The sequence below is a fragment of the Rhodamnia argentea genome, chromosome 4, assembly GCF_020921035.1.
Source record: "Rhodamnia argentea isolate NSW1041297 chromosome 4, ASM2092103v1, whole genome shotgun sequence".
Taxonomy (NCBI): domain Eukaryota; kingdom Viridiplantae; phylum Streptophyta; class Magnoliopsida; order Myrtales; family Myrtaceae; genus Rhodamnia; species Rhodamnia argentea.
In genome coordinates this window covers 2,982,727-2,998,573 of record NC_063153.1, presented here as the reverse complement: position 1 = coordinate 2,998,573, position 15,847 = coordinate 2,982,727, and the positions used below count along the sequence as shown (strand labels likewise).

The following is a 15,847-nucleotide window of genomic DNA, read 5'->3' as shown; positions in this document are numbered from 1 at the left end:
CGTGATTGATCAACCTCAAAAACGTTGCTGGACAGCAGCCTAAAGTAGGCTGGACAGCAGCAAATTAAATCACAAAACAGCCGCTAAACTTGAGTCCAAACACGAGGGAGGATTGCGCCCGAACAGAGGAGAAACCAGCACCAATAATCAACAGGAATCACCGGTCACTTTTGACCCTCAAACGTTGACCAGCAAACTTAATAACGTGCAGGTGAGATTGCGAGGCACCAGAGAAAAGAAAACAGTAAAAAAAGCAAGAAGGATTCCTTTTTTTTTTTTTGTTTTTACACCATGGATAAACACAAAGTGCGTTTGTGGACTTGGGTGAGGAGTTCGGCCACCGACCTTTCTTGCTCTTTGAGTTTGTCGGATTTTTTAATATGTGCCCCCAACGTAGCATCCTCCAAACCTGCAAGAAAAGAAAAGATAACCTCTTTCTCTAAACGTCTTCTCCCTTTACGTAGTAGCCTCTCGATGGGCGTGAGTTTTGTGAAGGCCATAATGAATCTTTCTCAATTTGTCCCATAGATTTGACAGGGGGGTGAGATGCGACAATGGCGTCGATGACGGGATCAACGGCTCGAGACTCGACTGGGTTCTCTCGACTTCATTATGGTGACAGGATTCAGCAAATAGGGCTGTTCATGGTGGCTACTCGTAGGGGCTCAATGGTCGACCATGAGAATTCGCCAAGAACAGCGACACCTGCACACAATAAAAAGAGAACAAATCGTGCTACGTACGCGTATTGTTAGGACTCCTTAATAGTGACATGAATGGCGAATTGGTATTGAAAAGTGTCCCTTCGCAGCAGCCAAGAGATTGGTCTCTCGCTTGTGCTCTCCGTGAAGATCCCCGCTTCCTTCTCTCTTTGGTTCTTTCTTCTTTGGCTTTATTGTGCAAAATTTGGATCCAGAGACCCGAGAGAGAGTCCCTCCATGGCCGTCTATTATGAATGGCCTTCAACATGAATCATCCTGAGATAGAAGTTCTCTCTTTCTCCTTCTCTTCCACGTGAAAGATCCCCTAAAAATCTGCCGTATGTGAATTATGTGTGGCCTCAACAATCCTTGATTGTTCCCCACCGATATTGCAAAGAAAAAACAAAAGAACACTTCTGTGAGTGATACAGAGCAAGGAATCAAACAAAAGCACAAAGAAAACTTCTCTCTTGTCGCCTTCCTTGTGCCCCATGTCCACGACTCTCTTGTGTATTCAAGGTATCCCTCAGTGGACGGCAGAGGCAGAGGGCAGGTTCGGCCGTCGTGGTTCTGGCGTGCATGATTGGCTGAGACTCGCTCCCTTCCTTTCTCTATCTTTTTGGCTGTGTATTGAGTTGGGAGTCGCCCCCCCTATTGTGAGCAAAGTTATGCTTATATAGGCTTAGATTTAGGGTTTTCTTTAAGAACAAAATCTGTTATTTTCCTAATCTAGAGCCCGAGAGATATATTCAAATCAAATTGCTAAATTATCTAACATTTTCCAACTTGGCATTTATTGCAATTTTCAGCTAATTAATATGTGCAATGGGCTTGGCTGAATTAATATGTGCTCTTGTGGGCTCATTTCAAATAATGGACAACTTCGACTTTAGAACAATCAATCAAACGGCTAGGACCTAGGCCTTCGGGTTTCAGATCGTTAAGTGGCCCAAACTACAAGCCTTATTAATTGAGCTCAAATGGACTAGATTAAGCTTGAAAATGAGTCCAATTAGCTCACAAAAATTCGGCACTCCCTCTAGCCATAGGCTAAAATTTCAAGTTGAGTTTGGTCCGGCCACATGTTGAAATTAAGCTCAATGACTCACCTCTGACATGATTGACAAAAAATAAATATGCAATGCATGAGAAATTATTTTTGCAAGAATTATGGCTAATTCTCATTTTATGCTTAAATAAATGATTTGCTAAAAATCAAAATTTAGGTGTCAACAGCGCTCACCTCGAGAAAGTTCATGAAACCGATCTACTATGTCTGCTTGTCATTGTCCTCCTCATTTAAAGTCTTTGTGATTACGAGCCCGTTCGGATACCTAAATTCTTGTACAATGATTATCTTTCTTTTGACCCAAAAGGCTTCATGATTTCAAATAGTCAATTCACCTTCTAAATAGCTGCAACTGTACATGATCAATGAATTATTCAATGCTATCACATCGCGTTGAGGTCTAAGATAATTTCGTATGACTGGTAACTCGCAAAGGTAATTTCGTATGTCATCACCTTTTTTATGTTTTTTTTACGTGGCAAAGAAGCTCACTTTAGTTGTGTGGGCAATGATGGCTGACATCTCCAACCCAGCTCTTGTACAATTGTAGGTGGCTGTTACCCTAGGCTATCATTAGCACGATATTGTCCAATGCGGTTGCCACTTGCAAATGTCTTGATGGCTGTAAAACGCGTCGGCTTAGTTCGACATCTCATTAAGACTTATTTACAAATAAAAACAGTCCTAAATATGAACGACATAAGATCGAATATACACGTTGCGGCCTAATATAATGAGAATTGACTAAATTCCATCGAATGTACACGTCGCGGCCTAGTGTTCACCCCGACTTACTTTGTTTTAGCTACACAAGATAAGCTACCACAATCTCTCCCGGTGGTCACTCGAGAAAGTTCATGAAACCGATCTACTATGTCTGCTTGTCATTGTCCGATCCATTTAAAGTCTGTGTGGTTACGAGTTCATTCCGATGCCTAAATTCTTGTAGGATGATTATCTTTCATTTGACCCAAAAGGCTTAACGATTTCAAATAATCAATTCACCTCCTAAATTGCTGCAACTCTACATGATCAATGAATTATTCAATCCTATCATATCGCGTTGAGGTCTAAGATATTTTCGTATGAGTGGTAACTCGCAAAACTTTTTTTTTTTTTTTGTGGCAAAGAAGCTCACTTTAGTTGTGTAAATGTGAATTTTGTACCATGAATATATTCTAGGAATTATTAGGGACAATCTATTCCACACGATTGTGTCCTCTCTCTTTCTTAGGAGATGTGGAGTGAAAAATCGAGATATGCCATATTGTAAACATGAATCGTGTTCCTCTCATTGCTTAACTTAGCGGGTCAATGAGAGCAGACAAGACAGGAAAATTGTCCAAAAAGTCTTAAAACTATTGTACTTTCGCAGTCATGAACCTTTTAATTTTTTCAATTCAATCATAAACCATTTCACATTTTGCTAATTAAGTCCATCCGGCCAATTTTGGTTGAAAATCGCTAACGGGGATGTCGACCATTTTACATAGTCCGGCCAACATGATGTGGATAACTTTTAATAATATCTAAATATTATTTCGATTTTTTATTTTCTTTTTCTTTTTCCTTTTTTTTTCTTTATTTTCTTTCCCTTTTTCTTTTTGGGTTCAAAGTGGCAACAGGGCTACTAACCACGGGGCAAGGGCTAGCAAACCTCGCTGGCCAGAGGCAAGGGCCTAGGTGAGAACATATTTCCCGACCGTCGACTATTGAAGAAAAATAGCACGTCAACTTTGGTGTTTACTCTTTTATAGACGACCTGCAGCTGTACTAATGAAATGAAAGGAATCTCGATAGGTGTACTAGTGAAGGAAGTTGCGTCTGCAATCCCAAAGCAAACTGCGGCAAATGTGTGTTGCATTGTCGATGAGGCGTGTACAACTAGGAAACGTAATTTGCCTTTGTTCACGAAGATTACAAGTTTAGGGTTAAATTTGACAAAATTTAGATAGTTTAGAACTGAATTGACATTCGCAGAATAAGTTTATGACTAATTAGACAATCTCCTCCAAAGTTTACACTCATAGTCCAGTTCAAGTTAGCCATCCACATGGTGTCTAGTATCCTCACTTCCTGGTAAAATGAACATCCAAAGTCACAATATACTACTTCAAAATAAAATCAATTAACCCAAAGACCAAATTCTTAAAACTTGGACACTATCCCTAATTATATCCAAAACCTCCTTAGGAAATCCTAAAATCTTAACCCTTAAATGCAAACCACAAATATGAATCCCTAAAACTTGAATAGCAAACTCTAAACCCTTGACACAACTCTTGACCATCATGTCTCTTTTACTTGGTACTTCAGGTTGTATTAGTGGTGATAGAGCTTTCCTTGCTTTGATTCTCTTACATGAATCCTTTCCTTAACTAACTACACCGACTCCTCACGTGCTAAGCATGTGTGCCTCCAAGCTAATTTCTCATTGAACTTAAGCCTAAATGACATATGCTTCATTAATTGAAACGACGACGAATATGTAAATACAAGAATTGCTATGTTTTAATGCTGAGACAGATCCGTTTTCCTTTTTTTTTTTTTTTTTAATGAGAGCGTGCTTACCAAAACAGTTTGTGCTTTATTATTCTACTTTACTGTTTAGAATTTACTTCCTCTCATGTATCATCCTAAGATATGAATAAAATATTTACTCAATAATACAAATTTGCATCGACAAAAAGGAAACAATGCCTTTAAAAGGCATAGGAGGATTGATTATCATTCATGTTCGATGATTGTTGGTTCACATGACTCCTCGAAAAGTTGGTTAAAATTCCTAGGAGATTTTTTTCAGCCACCAGTTAAATACAAGGTTTCAGACTGTTCATCGTTTATGATCTTTCTCCGGTAGTGTATGGCAAAGCACCTTCAAAAAGAAATTATTCGCCCCAACTTTCCTTGTTTTAGCTACACTAGATAAGTTACCACAATCTCTCCCGATGGTCACCTCGAGAAAGTTCATGAAACCGATCTACCATGTCTGCCTATCAATGTCCTCCCATTTAAAGTCTTTGTGGTTACGAGTCCATTCGGATACCCAAATTCTTGTAGGATGATTATCTTTCTTTGGGCCCAAAAGGCTTCATGATTTCAAATAATCAATCCACCTTCTAAATAGCTGCAACTGTACATGATCAATGAATTATTCAATGCTATCACATCGCGTTGAAGTCTAAGATAATTTCATATGAGTGGTAACTCGCAAAGGTTTTTTTTTTTTTTCTCTTTTTTTTTTATGTGGCAAAGAAGCTCACTTTAGTTGTGTGGGCAATGATGGCTGACATCTCCAGCCCAGCTCTTGTACAATTGTAGGTGGTTATTACCCTGGACTATTGTTAGCACGACATTGTCCAATGCGGTTGCCACTTGCAAATGTCTTGATGGCTGTAAAACGCATCAGCTTCGTTCGACATCTCATTAAGACTTATTTACAAATAAAAACAGTCCTAAATATGAACGACATAAGATTGAAAATACATGTCACGGCCTAATATAATGAGAACTGACTAAATTCCATCGAATATACACGTCGCGGCCTAGTGTTCGCCCCCACTTACTTTGTTTTTGCTACACAAGATAAGCTACCACAATCTCTCCCAGTGATCACCTCGAGAAAGTTCATGAAACCGATCTACTATGTCCGCCTATCAATGTCCTCCCCATTTAAAGTCTTTGTGGTCATGAGTCCGTTCGGGTACCTAAATTCTTGTACAATGATTATCTTTCTTTTGGCCCAACAGGCTTGAAGATTTCAAATAACCTATTCACCTCCTAAATTGTTGCAACTATACATGATCGTTGAATTATTCAATGCTATCAGATCGCATTGAGGTCTAAGATAATTTGGTATAGTGGTAACTCACAAAATTTTTTCTTTTTTTCTTTTTTCTTTTTTTTTTTGTGTCAAAGAAGCTCACTTCAGTTGTGTAAATGTGAATTTTGTACCATGAATGTATTCCAGGAATTATTGGGGACAATCATTTGCACACGATTGTGTACTCTCTTTCTTAGGAGATGTCGAGTGAAAATTTTAGATATGCCATATTGTAAACATGAATTGTGTTCCTCTCATTGCTTAATTTAGTGGGTCTCCGAGAGCAAACAAGACCGTCACTTGCCAAGCGACAATGACCATTAGTTCAATGGATCCACCCAAGAACCGCCCACTAAAGACATGTTCCAAAAAATGGGGAAAAGTACACTAGAAGTGCCATAGCTTGTGTACGGCGTTCACTTAAATACCATAACTTTCAAAACGTTCACTTAAGTGCTATAACTTTCAAAAATCGTTCACTTGAGTGTTTCGTCGGAGCAAAATCGTTCACTTGAGTGCTACAGAAACTTTTCCGGCGTGCCACGTCGCCTTTCCGACATGCCATGTCATCTTTCCGGCGTCTACAGTAACTTTTCTAGCATGCTACAAGAACTTTTCCAACGTCTACAGTAACTTTTCCGGCTGTCACGTCGACTTTTCCAGCTGCCACGTCAACATGGCACTCAAGTGAACGATTTTTAAAAGTTATGGCACTTAAGTGAACGTTTTGAAAGTTATGGCACTCAAATGAACGCCGTACAAAAGTTATGGCACTTCTAGTGTACTTTTCCCCCAAAAATGACATCATGGCCGGCGGGTGTTGGTCGCTAGTGGTGGCCCTTGCTTGTGATAGGTAGAGCCCTCGCCGCTTTTTTTTGTGTTTAAATTTTTTGTTTTTTTCTTTATTTTTTAAATTTTTAATCTATTTTTTAAATTTATTTTAAATAAAATTTATATTTATATTTTTTTATTTTTCAAATTTTAATTTAAATAAAACTTGTATAAAAAATCCAACTTAAACCAAACGGACGTCGTCTTAGCCACGTCAATGCTACGTATGAGATAGAAATATTAAAAAAAGGTCATCATTTTTTTTGGGTTAATAGAAGAATTCATTTGCACCAATTTGATAAATTCCAAGACTTGATTACACTTTTTGTAAGTTCGAATACTCAATTCAACTTTCGTGATAAGTTTGAGGACCTTTATTGGACATGTCTTTTTTTTTAATTTTTAGCTTTTTTATTTTTTTTACTAATTAAGTTTGTATTTGTTATTTTTTATATTTTTCCAATTTTTAGTTTTTATATTTTTGTAAAGTAATTAGGTCTGTATTTTTTTATTTTTTTGTATTTTTTCCAATTTTTAGTTTTTATATTTTTGTAAAGTAATTAAGTCTGTATTTTTTATTTTATAGTTTTTTTCCAATTTTTAGCTTTTTATTTTTTTAAATTAATTAAGTTTGTATATTCTATTTTTAATAATTTTTCAATTTTTTGCTTCTTTTATTGTTGACTGGACCATCGGCGAGCCATGTCGGCTTCAAATATTAGTAAAATAATGCCACGTCAGATTTTCGACAATACATATCGGAGTTGGCACTCAAACGATCGTTTTTCAAAAAACAAAATTAGCACTTAAGCAATCCAGATGAACCTTTTTGCACCAAAGTAATCTCCGAATACACAACTTTTGGCACTTATACTATCATTTTCCCTAAAAATCTGGATCTATCTCTCTCTATCATAAATTTACTACGAAAAGTTCAAATCGTTAAATCTTCTTCTCTTTCCACATATATTTATGCGATTTCCTTGTACTATGTTTTTTAAGCAATTCATTTACTTTTAATTATTTAATTATTTGGATGTTGCATAGTGAGGTGGTTTTCGTTTATCTTCCACAAAAAAGAAATAACAATGGAAAAAAGAAGTGTAAAAAACTCCTAAAAATTATTAAAAATATATATTAACCCCTCCAAAAAAAAAAAAAAAGGATTATGGGTAGGGGTAGAGCACAGTTGGAGGGTTAGGGATCATCATATCCTCTCGCATCGCGAATACGGGGCAGAAAAATTCATTTCATCCTCACCCAAAGCATATCGATTGCTTAATTTTACCCACTCATTCAGGAAAGACAAGTGAGATTGCCATCCCCAAACTTATTTACCAACGTGATAGCCCAGGCTTGGGCAATGATGGATGACATCTCCAACCCCGCTCTCGTGCAATCGTAGGTGGTTGTTACCCCGGCTATCACTAGGACGATATTGTCCAATGTGGTTGCTACTTGCAAATGTCTCAATGGCTCTAAAACGCGTCGGGTTAGTTCAACGTCTCATTAAGACTTATTTACAAATGAAAACAGTTTAAACGTGAATGAAATAAGATCGAATATACAAGTCGAGGCCGAATATAATGAGAATTGACTAAATTCCATCGACCAACAAGAGAATATTTTAATATTCTATGTGGGAAGTGCTCTCTCTCTCTATGGTACGAATTGACATTGTTACATGCCCAAAAACCCTAGTTGTCATAGAAGTACTTTTATCCTTCCCGTGTTTGGTATAGAGATTTCTAGCTAGTGGAGTATTCAGACTATATTGATTGCACAAACCCGCTACATGTTAGATATAAAGTTCAAGAATTACTAATTCTATATTCATAAAGCCTCGAACATTGAAACATTTCAATTAGATCGTTGTTTGGAGGTGAAGTTTTGTTTAGAATAAAACCCATGGAAAAGAAATAGTAATCAGTCTTTAAATTAATCTGTTCGGTGACACTTCGGAATTGAATGTACAATTTGATAATTGTCACGAAATTAAGCAAATAAATAGATTTACGAAAGGCGGCTTTCAAAATAGAAGTTTCAATTATTTTTTCTTTTGATAATTTGTTACCATATCTATTAGTTTCATGCATTCATTTTGATTGACTATTACTGATTCCCTGCTCCCTCTATGCTAATAAAAATAGGATTAATATCACAAAAAATCACAAACTAGTACACCTGGAACAATTCCAAATTAATTTTTTAATCATCAAAAACCCCAAACTGGTATACCGATCCATTAATTTCTGTTGAATTTTATTGTCAACTTGCTAAGTTAGATGACATGTGGTAGTTAACGGGTGTACAAATTTGAAATTTTATCATTTGTTTGTCATAGATGTACTAGTTTGAAATTCTTCATGGTAATAACCCAATTTAAGGGAGGCTAATGTAAATTTATCACAAGTATATCAATCTGGAGTTTTTAGTGGTCAAAAAATTAGTTTAGGGTAAATTTATCACGGTTATACTAGATTGGGTTTTTTGTAGTCAAAAATTAGTTTGAGGTAAATTTATCCAATTTGGTCAAAATTTGATATCCATTATCCTTCATTTCATACCGCCAAACATGATCAATAAAGAGAATGATGATCCCATTCCATTTCACCAAGTCCACTAGAGCAACCACACATGGCCTTTTTCTGGATTAGGTCAATTTTTGCATACTTGGCTAAGATTACCGAAAATTATTCAATCAATTATAAACTTATTGTATGAATACCACTCAATCATTTTCAATTTTACCAATTCAGTTCTAAATCTTTGAGAAAATTCCAATAAAGTCCTTACAATCAATATTCACATGAAATCAATGACATGGTGGTCCAGCCATCGTAATCTTGTCTTACATGGCACACCTTAGCCATTTCAGACAAAAATTGATCAGAAAGTCTACATTAGAACTTTGCACAAAGGTTCGGGATTAAGTTTGGCAAAATTTAAAAAGTTTAGAAGTGAATTGACATTCGCAGAATAAGTTTATGACTAATTAGATAATCTCTTCCAAAGTTTACACTCATGGTCCAGTTCAAGTTAGCCATCCACGTGATGTCTAGTATCCTAGCTCCCTGATAAAATGAACATCCAAAGTCACAATATACTACTTCAAAATAAAATCAATTAATCCAAAGACCGAAGTCTTAAAACCTGGACACCATCCCTAGTTATATCCAAAACCTCCATAGGAAATCCTAAAATCTTAACCCTTAAATGGAAACCGCAAATATGAATCCCTAAAACTTGAATAGCAAACTCTAAACCCTCGACACAACTCTTGACCATCATGTCTCTTTTACTTCGTACTTCAGGTTATATTAGTGGTGATAGAGCTTTCCTTGCTTTGATGCTCTTACAAGTCATTTTCCTTTCCTTAACTAACTACACTGACTCCTCACATGCTAAGCACGTGTGCCTCCAAGCTGATTTCTCATTGAACTTAAGCCTAAACGATATCTGCATCATTAATTGAAACGACGACATATCTGTAAATACAAGAATCGTTTTATTTTGATGTTGAGACAAATCCATTTTCTTTTTCTTTTTTCTTTTTTTTTAATGAGAACATGCTTACCAAAACAGTTTGTGTTTTATTATTCTACTTTACTGTTTGGAATTTGCTTTGTTTTGAACCTCTCATGTATCATCCTAAGATGTGAATAAAATATTTACTCAATAATACAAGTTTGCATCGACAAAGAGGAAACAATGCCTTTAAAAGGCATGGGAGGATTGACTATCGTTCATGTTCGATGATTGTTGCTTCACATGACTCCTCGAAAAGTTGGTTAAAATTCCTAGGAGATTTTTTTCCAACCACCAGTTAAATACAAGGTTTCAGACTGTTTCATCATTTATGATCTTTCTCGGGTAGTGCATGGCAAAGCACCATCAATACGAAAGTATTCGCCCCGACTTTCTTTGTTTTAGCTACACAAGATAAGCTACCACAATCTCTCCCGGTGGTCATCTTGAGAAAGTTCATGAAACCAATCTACTATGTCTGCCTGTCGTTGTCCTCCTCATTTAAAGAGATTGTGGTTACGAGTCCGTTCGGATACCTAAATTCTTATACAATGATTATCTTTCTTTGGGTCCAAAAGGCTTCATGATTTCAAATAATCAATTCATCTCATAAATATCTGCAAGTGTACATGATCAATGAATTATTCAATGCTATCACATCGCGTTGAGGTCTAAGATAATTTCATATGAGTGGCAAAGGTTTTTCCTTTTTTTTTTTTTTTTTTTTTTTTTTTTTGTGGCAAAGAAGCTCACTTTAGTTGTGTAAACGTGAATTTTGTACCATGAATATATTCTAGGGATTATTAGGGACAATCTATTCCTTTAGTTGTGTCCCGTCTCTTTCTTAGGAGATGTCGAGTGAAAAATTTAGATATGCCATATTGTAAAAATTAATTGTGTTCCTCTCATTGCTTAATTTAGTGGGTCGACAAGAGCAGACAAGACAGGAAAATTGTCCAAAATGTCTTAAAACTATTGTGCTTTTGCCAATTCAGTCATGAACATTTTAATTTTATCAATTGAGTCCTAAACAATTTCACATTTTGCCAATTAAGTCCATCCTGCCAATTTTAATCGGAAATCACTAATGCGGATGCTAGTCATTTTACATGGTCTGACCGGTGCTGATGTGGAAAACTTTTAATAATATATAATATTATTTCAATTTTTTATGTTTATTTTTATTCTTTTTCTTTTTCTTTTTCGGGTTCAAAGTGCCGATAGGGCTGCTGGCCCCTGGGCAAGGGCTAGCAAACCCCTCTGGCTGGGGACAAGGGCCTGAGTGAGAACATTTTTCCCGACCGTCGAGTATTGAAGAAAAATAGCACGTTAGCTTTGGTGGTTACTCTTTTATAGAGGACCCGTATCTATATTAATGAAATGAAAGGAAACTCTGTAGGTATACTAGTGAAGGAAGTTGTGTCTGCAATCTCAAAGCAAACTCCGGCAAATGGGTTTTGCATTGTCGATGAGGCGTGTACAACTAGGAAACGTAATTTGCCTTTGTTCACGAAGATTACAAGGTTCTAATAGTCTTCTCTGTTTTTCCAATCGCCAACTGGAATCGTATTGTGTTGAGCATTCATTGCTTCCGTCTTTGGTTTAACTCTCTCCTTTTCCCCTTTCTTCTTTGATTAGCGGATGATGCGGGATCATCCGACACATCGGAATCATCCTTAAGTTATGAACTGATTCTTTCGGCAAGTCCTACAACTTCGTTTTTTATTCAGGCCAAGACCAATTTCGGTTATACTTTACTACGGCAGAACAACAATGGAGATGCCGACATATCCGAGTATTTGACCAAAGAGTTACCGGGCACTTACCTAGCCGACAAGTTCTATTTCTCCAAGTTAGCTGCTGATTTTGTTGCGGATCAATAATATACCACCGAGGGACTTATCTAAGTTATTTCCTTGGTCATTTGGAGACTTCCCATGATGATTATCTGCTGGTCCAACCTGGTGAACGAGATTGCTGAAGAGTCCAAGTGCAAGTCTCCAATTTTTAATGCTTTCTAGTTTCTAGTCGTCATTTAATGTTGTTCTAGTTACTAGGAGTTTAATTACCTTATGGTTCCCTAGTTATCTAGTCCGTATGTCATCTAGTCCTCATGTCTTTATTAGTTGATTGGTCCTCTAGTCTTTTCATTATGATATTTCCTATATCCGAGTCCTTCTATAAATAGAGGAAGGATTCTCCATTGTAACACAGACTCCGATTGAATGAGTGAAAATTCCTTTGCGTGAGTTGAATTACAAACACTTCATCACCTTTATCCTTGGTGAGTACTCCTTGGTGGTGAGCCAAAAACCCTTTATCCTCAGTTGGTAGCGTAACCTTTATATCGTGGTGGTGAGCTTCTATCAATACCGATCTTCTTCCTCGACTGGTATTGACGTTAGGCCTTGGTGGTGATCGTTAGGTTTTGTATCGTCGGCCGGTAGTTCATCCTTTAGGCCCTCGGCATGTAAAAACTTCTTTCTTTCCAAATTCTAATTAGGTAATGTTTTGTGGTGGGCCAATGTCAAAGCCACCAAATTAGTTGTGTCAAATTATAACTTTGGTAAAAACAAAAAAATAAACTCTTGGGTATCAAGGAAGCTTCTCAAAATTCTCTCCCCAGGCCTGCTATCTATGCCTGTCTAGCGTACCTGATTTTATTTCATGTATAGACCGTGTAAGATCTTGTTTATATAGAACGATGTCCATACACTTGATGTGTTTTGAAGCCAATCTTTGAGAGCAAAGCAATTCTTTTGAAACTCAAATGTAGACATGGCATTCATCCGAAATAGTCTTCGAGGTTCTATATTATACGAATAGAGATATCTAGAGACACTCAATGAGTCGATAGTCCTATGTTTAACGTTGTCACACCCTAAACCCGGACAATAAAAGGGGACAACACAGACATCCATCAAGAGAACAAAGTCTCAGAGTAGCCATAACCAACTATAACGAAAACATATACATATTGGCTAAAGGAATAATGACACAAATGGTCCCCGAATTTTGATCTAATATGCAATGTAGTCCGAGAACTTTTAATTTGACTAATATGACCCCTGACTTTAATCGGATATGCAATGTGGTCCCTAGACTTTTAAGTTGACCAATATAGTCATCAAATTTTGAAATATGTTCAACTTAATCCATGAACTGTAGGAAAATGTTCAATGTGGTCCTTCCATTGATTTAAATTCATGGACTAAGTTGAACATTTTCAAAAAATTTAGGGATCATATTGGTCAAGTTAAAAGTTCAAGGACCACATTGCACATTAGGTTAAAATTCATGGACCATATTGGTCAAATTAAAAGTTCATGAACTACATTGCACATTAGGTTAAAGTTTAAGGACCATTTGTATCATTTTGCCTTGGCTAAAAGCTAATACCAAAGCCGTACAGTCCAAAATCCCCAAGCCGAAGCGCTCCTATGCCTTGTGTAAGGAACTTGAATGGTTGAAAGAAAGGAGTGAGCAAATCTCAGCTGAATTATCATACTATGGTGAAAAGAAACGGCTATGTGCGGTGCTGGCGTTATCAATGAAGTCCGGCCACGAGGCAGATTCCGGGACGAGACTACCGGTCGCCCGATTTCGTGACAAGTGGAAGCAGCACATTGGTTAAAAGAAAAAAAGTTGTTGGTTTGTGGATATTACATGTTCACTCCGGAGGCAAAGAAGACCTGAGAGAGAACGGACTCCGGAGACCCACGATCGGTACACGTCTCAAGGGAGTAACAAAACGTTGGTCGAATCATACTCGCGGTGTGGACTCGAAATACGGTGGGAAAAGCTTCGAGGAGTCCCCTAAGGTCAGCCCATAGTGGCTGAGCCTACGTCATAATTTGTGACAGCGGGGCCTGCGTTCGCGCGGCCCCTACCAATCCAAGTTTTAAGATTCTGTTGTGTTCTGGGGATGTCTGTCTGTCTTGGTTTCGAGCTCTGATTTCGTTTGCAAAATGGTCAATAGTCAAATTAAGCTCGTCGGTATTTCTGTGAAACTAGAAAGGTCATGGTTTGGTTGTGGAAAGGGTGGCAAAAATTCATGGAGATACTCGATAAGAGCGCTTCGAGTGACGTATAAAAGCCCCGAGGGAGAATTCTAGGGCAGTTCTCATTTCTTTAGTGCAAACGAAGTCAAACAGTTATGGATGCAAATCAAATAAACCATCTTGAGCTGTTTCTTTGATGGTTCTACAGGTCCAAGCCAGCACTGCTCTTGAATTTAGCCAGCGATGCGACCTTCTTATGTTCAGAAAGATCTGGAAAGATCCCGAGCTCTAGTAGTCGGTGGGGCACGTCGAATTCAAACAGGATCGCAGGTTGTATTTTGTCATATATTATTCTAGTTTTTACTTGGTAGAGTTTATAGTTCATGGAGGAAAAACCGCGACATGTCATTTTCCTTCAAGTGTTCATGGTACGAGTGGAATTCAAATATGAATCCTTTCTGTACCTTGTCTCAAAATTGATGGCTTCAGTTTTTTATTTTCCAGGAGCATATATTTTGACAGTTAGACGCGAAATTGCAGGTTAAGTGGTATGTAACAGATAACTTCCACTAGCAAGCGAAAACGGTTGATTGAAACTACGGAATTTAGTCATAAATCTACGTATCGTGCGTGCTCCTCTTATGATCTCCTGAGTGTATCCTTATTCTATCACCCTACACCAACTGGGCGGAGCGCTTCTAATGAATTCTTCAGGAAACATGTTCAGAAGAACAAGCAAATTGCGTCTCTTGGGTGATCAGACAAGATCGTGGCAGTTGAAGCAGAGAGGAGCTATGAACGCATACGAACACAGAGATGTGGCAAATTCTCTCTACTGGTTGGACCTCATTCACGAGAGAAACGGGTCTTCGTGTGAGAGATGTCTGCATGTTTGAGCTCATTGTTAGGGATGACACAGTGTTCGAGTCTCCATTTCCAGCTGTAACGGTAGGGACCTGACTTGCGTTGATTGAGAAGAACATTCGAAGTGTCACTCACGCTGCCTAAATCACCTAGGAATTCAGTGTTCCTAATTGCAACTCCTTTGTCAGTTCAGTAGCGATGAATTTTTTTTCAAAAAAGGTGCACTTCCTTTCTGTTTTGTCTTCCTTAGTTATGAGCCTTCCAAGATGATGAAATTTTCTGTACAGTTTGCGAGTTTAAGCATAATCCGTGTGCATGCTCGCTGATGGCGCCACATTCAAATCTACATTTGGAGGTGTCAGTCACTTGTTGCTTCACAACTTGTGTTTCTGCCGATATACTTTCTAGTCTAAATCTGATTTCAAATCGTCAAAAAAACCTTTTAAGAAGCTTTTCCTTTGTTGATTGATGAGATAATGATTTTGGAGGTGCGAAATCTACTTGGTTATATCTCCCGGGAAGAGCATGGAAATGATCCGCGCAATTGATTGGCAGTCCATGTTAAGTACCTTTTACTGTAAATTCACGGCAAGTTCATACTGGTGCTTCTGAGAATTCTCCTCTTTGTGGTGCAGGTCGGATCGCAATCGAAACCGCCTAAATGCCAAAAGAGCACTTCGGAGCCAGAGCTTATGTACATCTTCTATGCTTCGCTCAGAATTTTGCATGCTTATATTATGCTCGTTTCTTATCAAAAATTTGGTTGGTCATCAAACTACTATGTGAGCAGAACAGTCCCCAGGAGTTCCATAAAACACACATTCGGGAAGACCAGCGAATGGTCACTCTGGTTTAGTCAGGCCGATCGTGGGAGGTGAAGCTCCGGGGGTTATCAGTGCTTCGACATTGCCTCCTCAGCAGTCGCTTGGTTCACATAGGTGAGAGGAACTCGCTTGCATATAGCAAATGTCTGCATGTTCGAACTAATTGATGAGGATGACATTTCTTCAGAGTCTACATTTTCAGTAGT

At 37.8% G+C, this 15,847-nt stretch overlaps 1 pseudogene; it reads left to right on the top strand.

The window, feature by feature from the left end:
* The first annotated feature begins 13,701 nt into the window (after positions 1–13,701).
* Positions 13,702–13,842, top strand: LOC115751291 (annotated as a pseudogene).
* Positions 13,843–15,847: the final 2,005 nt, after the last annotated feature.